General features: G+C 40.6%; 1 protein-coding gene across 2 annotated transcripts in view; it reads right to left on the bottom strand.

The window, feature by feature from the left end:
* LOC122809657 overlaps positions 1–16,976 on the bottom strand; it is a 673,939-nt gene that overhangs the window by 65,015 nt on the left and 591,948 nt on the right. The gene's annotated exons all lie outside the window — the stretch shown is intronic.

The raw sequence follows: 16,976 nt of genomic DNA on the forward strand, positions 1-16,976 counted from the left end.
AGGGGGGGGGGGTTACACAGGAAGGCTTTAAGTGAGACTGCTTCGGTTTAGTCAATGCCGCAGTGGTACAGCGGTAGCATTGTTACTTCACAGCAAGAGGTTCTCCCGTTCGATTTTCGGCTTGGCTTGGGAGTGCCTTCTGTGTGGAGTCTGCATGTCCTCCCCGCGGTTGGGTAGCGTTCGAAAGACATGCTTGCGTAAATGGGCATGCCTTCGTTGAAGGTTGGGCGTCGAGTTGGCACCTTGCCGTTTCATAAAAAATCTACTGCCAATCATTAGCAGACCGCAGTTCTGCTGTGGTGACCCCTTACCAGGAAAAAGCCGAAAGACAAACAACAACATTTGCTTTGTTTAGTCAGTTTTCTCTGTCTCTAAATTTAGTGTGTTTGCACAGTTCTTGGCTCGTTTTTACAGAGTCCACAAACGCTTGGCTTATATCCAGTACAATCCTGGGGCGCACAGTTCTTTAAATTGATTTTTGCACATTATAAGATATTTGATAGCACTGGAGTTGTAATGTTGAATTAATTATTGTATTTTCATCCCTTTATCACTGTAAATGGTCATGCTTTTTGCTGACCTTGTTGCTAGTTTCTCCGTATTGTAGTCATTTTAAACATGTGTGCTTCAAGCATGTTTGATTTTCCCGTTTGAATTTACTTTGGGCTAACTGTATGGAGGTGTTAGATTAAGAAGGCCTGGGACTGTTTTTAGTGGCTGTAGAAGATGGACTGCTCAAAGCAGGAAGGCTCTTAGTGAATTTGCTTAATTGGTCAGAGGGCTATTTGCTTTGTTTAGTCAGATTTCCCTGCCTCTATACATTCAGTGCATTTGGACAGCACTGCTCATTGCACAGCATCATTCAGCTAGCCCGGTATACACACAGGCACACAGAACTAAAATGTTCCATATAAAACTATCCATAAAATTTCCATAGTACCTAGATGTACAACGAGCAACTAGCTTGTGCACCGAGGAGCATGCCCCCAACAACGAGTTTGGTCTTAAAATAGTCCTGATTATAGTTTATGGAGATGCACTTCCCTCCTATCTCTCCAGCTAGGCTGGTGAATATGGGCATTCTAAGGCAATGTAGCAACTGTCTCATGTTTACTGATGACCACTTAATTCTTTAACAATCTGATAAAGTGTGCGAGATTTATTCATACAATGTCATTGGAAAAAAGGCCATCACATACAATCACTTATAACAACAAACATGTTGTTAGTAAAACGCACACTACACCCACCTCGCATATTACTGACCAGGCACATAGTCCCACATATGCTGAGGCTCTTAAATGTAATGTCCTTAAGCACGAAGACCTCTCAGACATTGCAAAGACAAAAAAGTATCTTCAGCAACCTCAAGAACATTGCACAAAATCAACACCCAATGTGACACTTATGGCCTCTAAGCACATAAGGTAAACCACCACATAATCTAGTATTCTGGTCATAGGAGACTCTATTGTGAGACACAACAATGTCCCACTCACCAGACTAAGGAGAGTTACAGCCAGTTGTCTGTCTGGGGTCAGGATCCATCAGATGCCGTACACCCTTAGGTCACTAAACTACAAGTATCAGCATAACTCAGTCATAGTCCATATGGGTGTAAATGACTTCAGACATGCCTCTCTTGACTACATGAACAAACACATAACAGAAGTCATGGACTACATGTCCAAGGCCAGTATGAAAGCAGCATTCTACCTTTTCCATGGATAATGCCAGAATCTGAACAGAAAATATTTGTCATTAACATTGGCTTAGAGTATGATGTCATTTGGAAGCGGTACAATATTTGTCATTAACATTGGCTTAGAGTATGATGTCATTTGGAAGTGGTACAATATTTGTCATTAACATTGGCTTAGAGTATGATGTCATTTGGAAGCGGTACAATATTTGTCATTAACATTGGCTTAGAGTATGATGTCATTTGGAAGCGGTACAATATTTGTCATTAACACTGGCTTAGAGTATGATGTCATTTGGAAGCGGTACAATATTTGTCAGACTGGGAGGATATGGTTAACAGGTCACAGTACATTGCCAGGGATGGTCTACACCTGTCCCCTCTGGAATTTCAGATACTGGCTAAAACCTTGTCCATCATCATATTAACTTTTTTATGTACTGCCAGCCTGATAAACCTAACAACATAATTAAACCAACCCAAGAAAATATGAAGGTGTTACTGCTCAATGCCAGGAGTTTAAATAAGAAACTCCACTCCCTGCAAGTTCTCTTCACCCTGCAGAATGTAGACGTATGTGCAGTTAATATTACATGATTTAAAGCCATGGAGAGCACCCTGGCAGTGCAGGGATACAATGTCATCCACACGTTTAGACCAATTACTGCAAAGAAAGGGACAAAAGGTGGAGGTGTCTCTATTTGCAATAAAAACAAACACACCTCAAAGTTGGTCCATCAGTATGATGAACTTGCACTTCTCCACATCCAAATTACCTTAGAAAAAAAAACTCATTCCATATCTTTGCAAGCTACAACCCCCCCCCCCACCCCCACCCCACCCCAAAACTCAGGAAAACATAATACATACTATACTGGAGATGCTCCACATTCAACCTAGTGCCATACCTATGGGCAACTTTAACTACCCCATTATAAGCTTGGAATCATACATGTCCCCTACCATGCAGGCCCAAAGATTCCTGGGCTTAGTAAATACAAATATCTTGGATGAATTAGTCTGCACACTCACTAGGGGTGCAAACATCCCTGACCTGGCACTCACAAACATGGTGGAATGTTGCACCCTCTCTTGTGCAATGTCCTTGGTGGCCAGGTCAGACCATAAAGCTGTCTCCTTTGACATAAACATAAAACCAGAGGCACCGGTTAACCATGGAACTTTTAGGAATTATTTTAAGGCAAACTTCTTACTACAAAGTGACACCATGACAAAATTTCAAGATCCCAAACCCTGAGAACACTACTGCTTATGCAGAATTGTTCCCTGAAATATTGTATAATCATTTTAACAGCTGCATAGAGACAACTGTACCTACCTGGATTAAGCACAGGAGCAACTCAAAAACAAGCCACCCTGATGGAATTCTAACATCAATAGTTACATAGCAAAGAGAAGAAATTCATGGCAAAAATTAGGAGGTGCAACACCCAGTAAGATAAAACATTTCTCTTCAACCCAAACAAGCAACCCAGGGGGCTAATAAAGTCCACCAAAGCCAAATCTGGGGTAATATTAGCCTTTCAGGCTGACAATCAAAAGACATCATTTCTACAGACCTTTCCTCTCCCTCTTTCTCTTTGCTCCCTACTCACCTAGCTACCTGAAGGCAACTTACCCTGCACACTTCTTATAAACTCCTTTTCTCTCCATCCTTTTTCCTTCTATAACCATAATATGAACAACATCTCTCATACTAAGATATCACTCAATTTCCCCTCACTGTCTCTAATCATGTCATCTCTAATATCCCTTTTATATATCTTATTAGAATTGTCTCAGGTCTCATTTATCACATACTAATCTATGTAACAAATACTATCACTACTGAGTTTTCCTCACAAATTTTCTCCAACTCATGTTATTGTTTTTCATTGCACTCCACTGTGAAACATATGTTCTGTTTTTTCATTACATTTTTTCACTCCTATGTTTTGAAGTGTAACATGACACTTTTTGATTTAAAATATCTATTTATAATTGATTTTTGAAAGACTTGTGATTGCGCACCTTTTCTCCCCAGTTCTCCACTGAAAATTGGCACTTTCTGGCCCAGTCAGACTTTCCCAGTAAACAAATATCAAATAAAATAGAATAAAATAGATTGAATGTACCCACAAAATCAAAAAGGTGCATTCAGGCATGTCTCCTTACAGTTGTGCCTGAAGCAGCTGCTCTGGAAACACCCTTTGTAGAAAGGGAAATCAGCCACATGGAGGCATTTGACAGGGACTGAAGAGGGGCCATTTGCAAAGATGGAGTCTTTTGCTCCTTTGCAGACATGGACCCTGAGAGGGACTTGGAAAGTTCCTTACTCAAGTCCCCCTGAAACATTGTAATGTATGTCAAATAATTCAGCGACTGGAGGGGAAATGACACTGAGGCACAGACTCACTTTTCGAAATTGTCCAAAGCTCTAGACTCCCTGTTAGGTGGAGGGACAGAAAAACTTTCCTTGGCTAGTTCTTTTTAGTGGCTGCAGCAACCACAGCAGCATCAACTGGTGGACCCCTACTCCAATGGGGTCCACCCAATACACAGCTGATCTAGTTCCAAAAGCCTAGAGGAACACTGACTCCTCCTCGGAAGGGCTTCAGAAGACCAACCATCTTTATGTCTCAGATTCTTGAGAATCTCTCTAAATGAGACATCCTCAAGAGGTGATCTGGGGGACCCCTCCCCTTCCTCAAAGTCTGTGCCTTCTGTTAAGGATTCCCGTGGGGAATTGATGTGTCTTTTTGTGTATGTATGCTTCTGAGAAGCTTCCATGGGGGGATGATTTGGTGAAGACTCAGACGTTTGTGGGGCATCCTGGATTAGGACTGCCTCAAGGCTTAGACAAACTAGCTGTCCCAATGGGGCAGACTGAGTAGACTCAGTATCCAGGGAAACCAACTGTGGAGGGAAGGACCCAAGGGAGGATAAGGATGTCCTGTCCTCTGAAGTGGATAAAGCTCTCTCCATTGCATCCAAAGCAGAAGCCATGGGAGAGCACCAAACCACCTAGGAGCCAAAGCCACATGACTAGGAAAGCCCAGGGAACTCCCATGGCTGTGCCTCAAAGCAGAAGTCATGGCCAAGCTATATAATGCCAAAGTCCCTAGGGGAAGGGAGGAGACAGACAATCTCAGAGTCATACACCTAACCCTGGAATCAGCACCGAAGCTACAACTCTGAGATCCTTCCAGGTCCAAGATAGTCAGGGCCAGTTGGATTAGAGTAGGTGTTGGGGTCGTCGTAGGCCAAGCCTTCGGATCCAACATAGACAAAGTCAAGAATCTTGGATCCGAAGTCTTAGAAGTCGAGGGATGATCAGAGTAGGAGTAACCAACAATGTGTGGGATGGTGCAAAGCTCACAGGTCCAATGAAAGATGGAGCCAGGATAACTCCCAATTGAATTTAAAACCTCAGAAATATTCTCATCATTCTAGACCTGAAGGAAGACAAGGTGGATGAAGGTCTGGAAGCTCTGCATATTGTACCCTAAAAAAATGGGGAATGCAACCTCTATGATATCAGCTCTGGAGAAAACACTGGCTGTCTAAAGACAAATGACTTAGACAAAGAAAATGTTGGATCCCAGGAAGTGGTCAGATCGGAAGGTTTGGCAGCTGGATCTGAACGAGGAAAGTGGTCGATGGAGTGCTTTCTCACCTCCTTAGGTTTTTCCTTGACTTTCTCCAATGTTTCCCCTTTAGATTTCTCCTCCAGCTTCTAAGCAGATGGGGAAGCTCCAGATACTGAACAGGAGTATGAAGGTAGCAATCCTTTCAGCACTAACTTATTTCTGTGTTCATCTACTGCTCTCTGATTGAATCCTGCATAAATCTCGCATTCCACATCCAGATGGCAAGCTCCAAGACAGTACATATATTCCAAATGGGCGCATCTGAGTTGGGACTCTTATGCCCACAGGAGGAGCATTTCTTAAACCCAGTGGGATTGTCAGACATGACTACCCACACTATACTAGCAACAACCACATAAGAAAAAAATGGGGGAAAGCAAGAACACAATGCCAGTAATGGTAACAAAGATTTCTCAAACTATAGAAAAAGAAATACCAAGGATGGTAAACTCACTACTAACTACCTAGTAGAAGGGTACAGCTAAAAAAGCTAAAAAGGAGGGAAAGACATGAGGCCTACAAGGTGTAATGCACCCAACAAGTACATGTTGGAACAAACACCACCACAAGAAACATTTGCTAACAACTTTTTTTTTACAGAGGGAAAGCAGAGTGAAAGGGGAAAGAACAGTGAAAGGAAGATGAACTAGTGTAGACAAAACATGTCATTATCTAAAAAACAGCCTGAGCTACCCAAACCACACCTGATCACTGGAAGCTGCAAATGAGCGTTTGGAAGGGATTATGAGAAAGGGGAGGAGCTTGAGCTACAGATCCAAATTCTGAGAAGTGGGCAAAGTCAGATCTGGGGTCGAATCTGAAACCAAATGTTTGTGGAACAGATGGAAAAGACAGAATCAGATTTAATTTACACTTAAGTGACCTAACAATATCTGTAGCCAGTTTTTAAGTGGAATAGTGTACTGCCTGGGTTTTATTCTGGGTCAAGGAGAAGTGAGAAGTATTTCAGTCATCTTTGGTATCACAAAATACATTAAATATAATAGGGTGTTCATAAATATAACAACTTATCTAATTTGAATATAGTATACATTAGTCTATAGTTAAGTGATCTAAAGATATCCCTACTCAGTTTTTAAATGGGAGACTGTATTGTCTGGGTACTGGTTTGGGTTATCATGTGAATATAGTTTTAACTAATTTCTGATCTTTCTTTTGGTAACTGATTTTGATGGAAATGAACTTCATAATGCCACATAATGGCTATCAAGTGCATTAAATAAGGAGTATGCATAATTACCTGCAAAGCTACCATTGAGCTTGTATCTGAGTCTAGTTACAAACACATCAGATCACACCATCTTTGTTCTGCAAATGGGGGAATAACAATAACATTTGAAGAGCTAACATAAAGGATTAATTTGTAGACAGATGGTAGTTCCTCTTTACTGCTATAAAGGAAAATGGCTTGTAGGAGGTAGGCTAGGTGCTACTGAAATGTTATCAATGCCAGCTGTATAAAAGGATTCCAATTTCTTTTGTTGTTATTCACCTATTTTAGTCCCCCTCCCATGTACTCCTCTTGTACTGCTGATGTCTGCCTCAGCTAAATCCTGCTTCAGCCCAGAAGGTGGACTCTCCCCCTCCAGGGACAGAATATCCTCATGGTCTTTATCCCATAGGACTGCCCCCCCCCCCCGGTGCCAAGAAATGAAAGATGAAATTCGAGGAGTGAACCTCAAATATGTGGCTCTAGGAATACAACAGGAAATGATCCTTAACTGCTCAGAGTTAGGATGAAATGAGCATCAGCATTCATGTTTCCCACCACTACCTTTCCTTAGATAGTTTACCTAGAAGTCAGGAAGACATGGCCCAGCCTGCAGATCCTGCCCAAACACCTAGGTCAGGTAAGCCCATATTCCCAGCCTCATTACCAAGTGCCTGAACCAATAATTGCAGTCTTCTTGACTCAGCCATAGTCAGGGTTTTATCTTTCTATGTCACAGGAGTGTCGGGATTCTAGGTTCTGCTTTAGTGGACCACTTCCTTTTCTGTTTTTAACAGTTAATTTAGCTGGAGTTTTGTAAAGGCAATCTGTCAATTTTTAAAAGCAGTCATCTGATCTTACTGAAGTTAAACTCCTTTAACAATAAATAGCCCAGAAAAACCTTTTACAGTTTTTGGATGATTGTGTCATAATAACCGAGAAAAACTGAGACCTTAAACTTTTACAGGAGACTCATGTAAGCTATTTAGATCAAAAGTAAAAAAGAACAGTGCGATCATTGGCTTTTATCAAAATCAATACATACAAAAAAGAAAAAGAGAGGGGTAGTTTTCATATTCAGCCCCAAAAAGTGGAATTCAGTGGCTCACAAGACTTATTAGAGGTCTACAGGAGGGTTTGACAGTTGTGCAAGGCCAGCTACAAGGCTAACTAGTCTGGCATTAATTTATCTTTCATCCAGGTATGGTTTCTGAAGTAATGACGCTTCAGTAACCACTACAGGATACAGTAAAAGAGAAGTAATGACTGCAGAAAACTTTAATTGTATCCTGTACAGAAGGGAATCCAGTGCTAGACTTAGATTCTGGACCTTGGAATTAGGCAAATAACTTCAAGGAGTTATCAAAGATAAAACTTTATTTGAAGTAGACCTGGAAGGGCATTAAATAAGCTGTACTCAGCCAGACATCAGACACTAAGTACAATATAGTCCATATTTCTCACCGTTACTTGCTAGATCAGACCATTTTCAAGTCACCACTTCACACTTGTAGGATCATCGCCGTGTCCTGATACTGAACTGATTCCATTTCCTTTCCCCTAAAGTATAGCACTCATATAAGATCTATATTCAAGGGAAAGACTTTAGATCCTTCTTGAAAAAAAAAAAACAGGAATCTGTAGGCATACAGTGGCATGCAGAATAATCAGTAGTGATACAGTATGGTTGTTGTTGTTTGACTTTCGGCTTTTTCCCGGTAAGGGGTCGCCACAACCGAACTCTGGTCCGCTAATGATTGGCAGTAGATTTTTACAAAAAGCCGAGGTGCCAGCTCAACACCCAACTTCCAACGAAGGCATGCCCATTTATGCACGCATGTCTTTCATACGCTACCCAACCGCAGGGAGGACATGCAGACTCCACACAGAAGGCACTCCCAAGCCAAGCCGAGAATCGAACAGGAGAACCTCTTGCTGTGAGGTAACAACGCTACCGCTGTACCACCACAGAATAGCAGTGATACAGTATAAGATAAGTGTAAATAAAATATTTGTATGTACCCTACTGTAGCGGTGATACAGTATGGTACATACAAATATTTTATTTACACTTATCTACAACTCAGAGCATCAAGTCAGTGAAAAAATGTCAAAAAGATACCGAAGTACTCCAGTCCTAAACTGTGACATGGCCAGAGCCACTGGAAAACTGCAGGCAATTTTATCAAAATGTGCAAAAACATTTTTCGTAAATTACAGAAAAAATGCAGACTACATTACCCAACCATTCTACCCTCTGTCTGCTTGTTATAATATATACTGCAAAGTGTAATATCATCATCATCAAACCCCTTTTTCCCATTTTCTACATGGGGTCAGGGTGTTGTGTCAACGGTCACCATCACTCTCTATTCAGAGCCACTTTACAACCTTCTTTGCCACTCATGCCTTCTCTCACACAATCCATCCACTGCTTTGCTGGATGCCCTTGTTTCCTCTTGCCTTCTTCATGTCTGCGCCAAATCTTCTTCACCAGATTGTCTTCTGCTTTTCTACACATGTGCCCAAAGCACAATTATCTCTTCTCTTGAACTTTTCTGCAATCGGAGATACTTTGGTATCTGCTCTTATGTCCTCATTTCTTCATCTGTCCCACAGTGTGCATCCTACCACCAGTCTCAGGCACATCCTTTCCATCCCCTCTAGCTTCCTCAACTGCTCTGCCTTTACTGCCCAAACTTCTGTACCATACAGTAGTACTGGTTGCAGCACTGTTTTGTACACCTTGCCTTTTCAACTTCTTTGGCATTTTTGTGTCATACACTACCCCTGACACTCTGTGCCAGTTTGCTGCAGACCCTGACCTCCTCATTCAAACTTCCCTTCTCCTCCATCACCACCTCCCAGATACCTGAAGCTGTTAACCTGTTCCACTATCTTCCTTTTTATCGCATTTCTCAGCTTCTTCTGATTTCCCCATTTGCTGCCATTACAAGTGTCTTATCTGTACTCAATTTCATCCCATTTGTCTTCAGGTTTTGTATTCCATTCCCCTAACCTTTGCTGAAGTACTTGCTTAGGGTCTACCTGTAATGCCACATTGTCTGCATACATACAGTAACTTTTTGATCTGTCCCCCTCTGTCACGTTTGGTAATGTTGTCCATCACCAGTATGAACAGCAGTGGGCCCAGAGCTGAACCGATGCACACCCACTACCACTGGGAATCCCTTGGTGAGACCGATTACTGTTCGTATTTGAGTCATTGGTTCCTTGCACATACCTTGCAATTCTAGCAAAGTTCCTAGGACTTTGAACTAGCACAGGACTGCACAAATCAGCTTTCATGGGACCTTGTCATATGTTTTCTCCAAGTCTAGGAATGCCCAGTTGGACTCTTTCCACATTTCTAGCTTCTTCTCAAGTACCTCTCTCAGTGCACACATCGGGTCAGTTGTGCTGCATCCTGATCTGAATCCAAACTGCTCATCTCCCATTGTACTTTCTACTACTCTGCAAATTTGTTTATCAATCACCCTCTTGATGATCTTGCACTTCGATATTGTGCTGTTTCAGTGATTTGGGATCAATGTTATGAATACCAATGTTTTAGGCATTTGACATTCTAAGAAAGGTATATATATATATAAATATATATATATATAAATATATATGTGTGTGTGTGTGTGTGTATATATATATATATATATATATATATATGTGTGTGTGTGTGTGTGTGTGTACATATATATATATATATATATATACACACACACACACACACACACACACACACACACACACACACACACACACACACACACACACACACACACACACACACACACACACACACACACACACACACACACACACACACACACACACACACACACACACTTCAACTGAAGTTGGCATGATACCTTCAAAACACAAGGTGCATGGTTTGATTCTCACAGGGGGTAATTGAGTAGGCTTAAAATGACCCACAGGGGCAGTTAGCCTAGTACTAACCTATGAACCTACTGAGAAAGCAACTTGTCAATACAGCAATGATCGAGATCTAAACCTCAAAATACTAAACATCGATTCACAACGGATTGAAAAAACAAAACTACACAATGTTTTATACAAAGTGCAAGCCCCCATTACCCACCACATTCACTGCTAATAAGATATACTAACTCAGAGATCACTTTACAGGGGGGAGAAGAGCATGTTCTATGATCTTGACAGTACCACAATTTCTTACTAACAAAGCTGGGACATTTTGATCAGGTACACTAGCTCTGTCAAATGTCAGTGAATGGACTTACCGACAAAAGGTTGCACTCTGAATGTATGTCCACATATTAAAAAGTTAAAATATTGAATGGCAAGTGATCGAACAAAACTGGATAATCACCAGCTGATTGAAAAATGCAAAAATATTTTTTTTTGCAGGCCTTGCGCATACACACACAGACACACAGACACACACACACACACACACACACACACACACACACACACACACACACACACACACACACACACACACTAATTACATCTATAGCAACTCTAAAATCACAATACATTGGGGAAAGGGCAAATATATATGGGAGTACGTGAGTTGGTGGATTGAGTGTGTGGTTGACAGCTGTTTTCTCACCTGAAGTTGGTCAACTAAGCAGATGGTTAACAAGTGTGCAAGATCACACAATTCTTGGGAATGGGGAATATGCCTTTGTATGATCTTCGAGTTAGAATATACAATTTGCTGGGGTGTGGGTAGTGCAAGGGGGGCTTTTTTATTCTGAGATTTTGCATGTGCTGAGGGTGTTTCCAGGCACATGGGTACCAGCATGTTCGCAGTGGTGTTTTCGACCTTATGAGGTTAATGTTTTTTATAGTCGACTTTCCATGTGTTCTACTATTTATATTAAACTCATAGATATGTGTGTATATATATAGATATATATATATATATATATATATATATATATATATATATGTGTGTGTGTTTGTGTGTTGTTGTGTCTTTCGGCTTTTCCCGGTTAGGGGTCGCCACAGCGGAACTCCGGTCCGCTAATGATTGGCAGTAGATTTTTACATGCCGAGTTACACACACACACACACACACACACACACACACACACACACACACACACACACACACACACACATTTACTTTTGCCTTTATGAACTTTGCTCTGAGTAATTACATCTTGTTTCATCAACCCGTAAACATTTAAAATCTTAGGTGGTGCTTCTCAAAACAGTGACACCCCAATGTCACAAAATCAACTTTTTTTTTTGCAAGGTGATAATGGCACCTGTGCTTGTGAACCCACACACCTGCTTTATGTAGGCACACAAATAAATATCTGTGTGTGTGTGTGTGTGTGTGTGTGTGTGTGTGTGTGTGTGTGTGGTATATCTACAGGTATGAAGGTTCACATTCCTTGAGTGTCATGTGCTTGAGTCAAATATCACCAAGGAGCCAATCACCAATGACCATTTTCAATAGGAAATCAGTGATGGTACATCCATAGGAAAGTGTACCAGCAATTATTAGTTTGCTTTGTGAGATTTCTCATTTCTTCAGGTTTGTGCAACTATGGAGACTGTATATATATATATATATATATAAGCTTGGGATGTGTGTAGGGCTTGCTCCCAATATAAGGGATGACGGGGGACTTGTCCCTCCGCCTGCAAAAATGCTTTCAATTTGTTTTTATCCTTGTGGTGTTTTGGGCATTTGGGTTCAATGATGTGGTTCATTGGCTTGTTGTCTTTTAGACCTTTCATAGGGACCCATCTACCTATTTATCTATAGATTATTGTTGCACATACCGATGGATGGATGGATAGATAGATAGATAGATAGATAGATAGATAGATAGATAGATAGATAGATAGATAGACAGACAGATAGATAGATAGATAGATAGATAGATAGATAGATAGATAGATAGATAGATAGATAGATATACGCATGTGTGTATGTGTCTGTTTGCTCCCTGCTGGAATCTAAAGCAACTAAACTAAAAAGACTTCAATGTTAATTCTGATTCAGTAAACTGTTTAAGATAATGAAATACCACTATCATTGGTCCTGAAATTATAAAGCAGTAATTCAAATGAATAACTTAATAACTATGTACAGTGACCTTTAACATCTGTTATACAAGGGTACTTTATAGCACATTAAACAGAAGAAGTGTTAGGACAAGTTTACTGGAAATGTAGCATTTTACCAAAAGACTAATTGTACATACAATGTAGTTTGATAAAATAAAACGACTCTGATGGATCCCTAAAAGAAATTATGCATAGTTCTATAATTCAAACTATATGGAAGCCTTTTAAACAAATCAGACAAACTTTACAAATGGATAGCCATTACTGCTGTAAACTGCGAATGCAGAATGGATACCAAACACAATGTGTTGTGGCAATTAGCCCTATATCATACACAAAAATATTTATACTGTTAACTAGGTAAAGGAGCACTGCATGGTTAAGTAACTTGTGCAGAGTTATACAGCAGACAAGTCTAGAGGGCAAAGCTCTTTAGCAGCTCACAGTCTGAAACATATATACCAACCTGCCATTTTGTGAGGCTGTGTGCTAGATGATAAGGAAGAGACAGAGAGGGGGAGAGAGAGGGAGAGAGAGAGAGAGAGAGGAGTGTCCAGCAGACTTGGAAATCTTTATCTTCTGCTTAATGTAAAACAAAGTACAGTTGTGTCAGTTGAACTTAAACAAAACATTAGATGTTTGAATGATCACTGTTGCAGTAACCTTAGCTATATGGGTTACATCATACATGGAATATAACAGCTTACCAACTTCCAAAGCTTCATGGCACCTTCCATGCACACAAACTGTCAACCAGCTCAAGCTGAGCTGACTAATAGGCTTGAATGCAAAGCCCTTTACAGCTTTCCTGCCAGTAGTGAGAGGGGGACTGGGCCCTGAAAGCCCAATGCCTGGAATAATAAAAAATAAATGTCCACATCCTGGCATAAAAAACACCCCCCCCCCAAAATAAATAAATAAAAAACAAGGGGGATGGAGGGAGGGAGCAGCTACGGCAGCACTGATCATTCGAACCTCTACTGTTTATGCTAAGTTCAACTTACAGAGCTGTACTATGTTCTTCATATTGATCACTGCTGCAGTAGCCTTAATATCATGTACAGTGACATTTAACATCTGTATTTTATAGCACATAAAACAGGAGAAGTATTACCATAGCTGAGTATATTTGGGTGGAGGAAGGAGTAGGGGTGCCCTAGCAAAGCTTGATCTAGACCTAAAGAAGGAATCAAGCTTATACTGCTTTGTAAAAGTGTGTAAAGAGTACCAAGTAGCAACTTCTAGAATGCTTCTGGAATTCAACCCTTTCCAAAAAGCCACAGATGAAGCCAAGACCCTGGTAGAGTGGGTCTTGTCCCTGCCTGGAATAGATTTGTCACAGTGAGTATAACAAAAGGTAATAGACTTTGACAACCATTTGGGAATAGTCTTTTATGACACATGTTGCCCCTTCTTCTTAACTTTACAAGAAATTAACAATTCATCCGAAGATTTGAAAGATTTAGTTCTTTCAAGATAGCACCTGTGTTGCCTGTGAACATCCAAGGTATGGAGCAACCTTTTTCCCCTCACCTTTTGGTTCAGGAAAGAAAACATGGTGCTGGATAGTTGGGCTTAAACTAAACTCGGACACAACTTTTAGGTGTAAAAGAAGGATTAGTTATCAAAGAAACTCTGCTATACAAGAGTATACAACTCAGATACCCTTCTTGCGGAGGTCACAGCAATTAGTAAAACTGTTTTGTATGTTAAGAACCTCAAGTCTGCCAGATTAGCCAGTTCAAATAGAGAAAGTGTTAGCATCTATAGCACAAACTTAAGATCTCAAGGAGGGGCCACTGGTGTACTTAGAGGGTGCAAAACCCCTTCAAGAAGATTCTGACATAAAACTGCCTTGAAAGTACAAGATCCATAGGCTGACATGATGAAATGGCCATTGAATGAAACTTAACAGAGGATAAAGAAAGGCCAAAGGATAGTAACTCACACAAATAATGTAAAATCACAGAACAGCTAGCCCTGAATGGGTGCTTTTTGTGTTGTTGGAATCACTTAGAAAACCTTTTTTATTGGCTAATATATAATCTTCTAGTAGGAGGCGTTCTTGCCTTCATCAGCACTTGCTGCACATTCTCAGAAAACAGCTAACTACAAGGAATTACGACACTAGCATCTAGACAGCCAACTGAAGATGACTGACAAAGTGTACCAAACACCCCTGTTCTAGGGTGAGTCGATCCATTTTCTGAGGAAGCTTGTTGTAATTTGCTGTGGCCATTTCTAAAAGAAGGGAAAAGCATGGGTGCCTGGGTCAGAAGGGAGTCATTACAATGATCTCCGGGGACTCATTCTGAATCTTCAGAAGTATCTTGATATTACTGCAAAGGGTAGAAAGGCATACAGGAACATATGTCCAAAGAAAAGAGAAGGCACCTGTCTTCCAGACCTTCTTGCATGGAGTACTGGAACAGAATTTTGCCAGTTGATTGTACACAGAGGAGGCAAAAACGTCTACTTAAGGAACTCCCCACAACTGGTTCAAATCTTGGAAGACCCCCTAATCTAGTTTCCATTCATTAAGGTCTGCTCTTGTCCTGGTCAGCCTGTCTGCCACACAATTTTGCTCTGACAGAATGTAGAATGCCTGTAGAGTGAGACTGTGCTGTGACACTTTATTGCAAGCTAACATAGCTAGGCTGCAAAGGTGGTGTGACTTGGTTACCCTTTTCTTGCTGGTCTACCATATGGCTTGTTGATGTACTCTGTGGTATTGTCTGTAACCACTGGAAGAGGTCCCAGAGACCAAAGATGATTCTGAGGGCTGAGTGCCTTGAACTGGAGAGCTAAGTGTCTTGACCTGGGCAAGTATTTCATTTACAATCATGTGCTTGTGTCTCTCCTTGGTGCCCCATACCTCCTGCACTTTTATCCCTCCTGAAACTGCTCCCCAAACAAGGTCCAAAATGTCTGTGGTGTAAATGTTTTAATGATGAAGTCTTAATTGCTGCAGGTATATAATGCTGAAATTTTACTCTGTTTTTATTCAGTCTGAAGAAGTCTAAGTGTTGATGAAAGCACTTACTGGATGAGAATTTTTTTTTCACTTTGACACATTAAAAGTTTATTAAAGCTAACCAAGTACTCCTGAAGTAAAAAAAAATACCATAAACTCCCTACCTCACAAAAGTACAACCACCCTAGATATATATTTAAAAAAAATCATATGAGGAGACTTTGCCTCCCCAAACCCCCATAACTTAACTATGCTAACTTCAGTCACACAATTATGAAGAAAGGAAAAAACAGGGAATTATGGGGGAGCAAAATTTGATCAAGTTAACCACTGATGATTAGGGCAGAAAAATCTGGCTGTGATAAAACAAACGTGAGACCAAATAAAAATAATCCCTGTACTTCATGGAGCATTTAGTATAGTAAGCCAATTAGCATTTATTTTTTTCTTTTTGATGTGTGAAGGATGAAACAAATCCATTTTACCTACATAAAGCCCATGCAGACACAGGGAAAGCAAAATTTAAACAGACTATGACAGGAGGTTAGGACTGAGGCCTGGACCCTACAGCTGTTAGGCAGTGATCATTTCATGAGCCAGTGTGTTAACTGGCATTATGTTGCTGTTGTTTTAACAAATCAGAGAGAGAGAGTCTGTATGTGTGTGTGTGTGTGTGTGTGTGTGTGTGTGTGTGTGTGTGTGTGTGTGCGCGCACGCGCGCGTACATAAGCAGTTGCCTGTGCTTACGTGTGCTAGTCTGTGTGTTTGTATGCATATGCATGTGTGTGTTTCTGTCTGCTTTTTCGTGAATGCTATATTTCCTGCAGGAATCATTACTTAATGTGCCAGAATGACTGAGAGTCTCATCGGAAACAACTGGTCATTTCATATTTTGAGACATCTTAAGCCATAACAAAAACTGGTAGTAGAGTGAGGACAATTGTTAAAGAAAACATATATGTGACAGTGTGTTTTAATCAAATGTAATAATACTGGCAGACATAACTCTCAACATTTTAGTGCAAGAAATCTGGAAAAAGTCAAAAATAATGATGGGAAAAAGGCCCCAAACAAATGTTTAAAAATTTCTCTTTCAAACTTGGAAAGCTGCTAGAATAACATTTTTTTTATTAGCTTGCATTTTTTTCAGGATGGCTGTGTAAACCTTGGCTCTATATAATTGTCACTGTTGAAGTGACACACTGACACCATGTGCAAAAATGGGAAAAGGGGTTGTGGATGGAGGGATGACGTTTGAGACACAAATGTATGTCATTATTTAGTGACTCCAGTCCCTAACGATTTGCACCAAACATAAAACTTTTTTGAGGA

This window comes from Protopterus annectens, chromosome 1.part1 (assembly GCF_019279795.1).
Source record: "Protopterus annectens isolate FY-2018-M chromosome 1.part1, PAN1.0, whole genome shotgun sequence".
Lineage (NCBI taxonomy): Eukaryota > Metazoa > Chordata > Ceratodontiformes > Protopteridae > Protopterus > Protopterus annectens.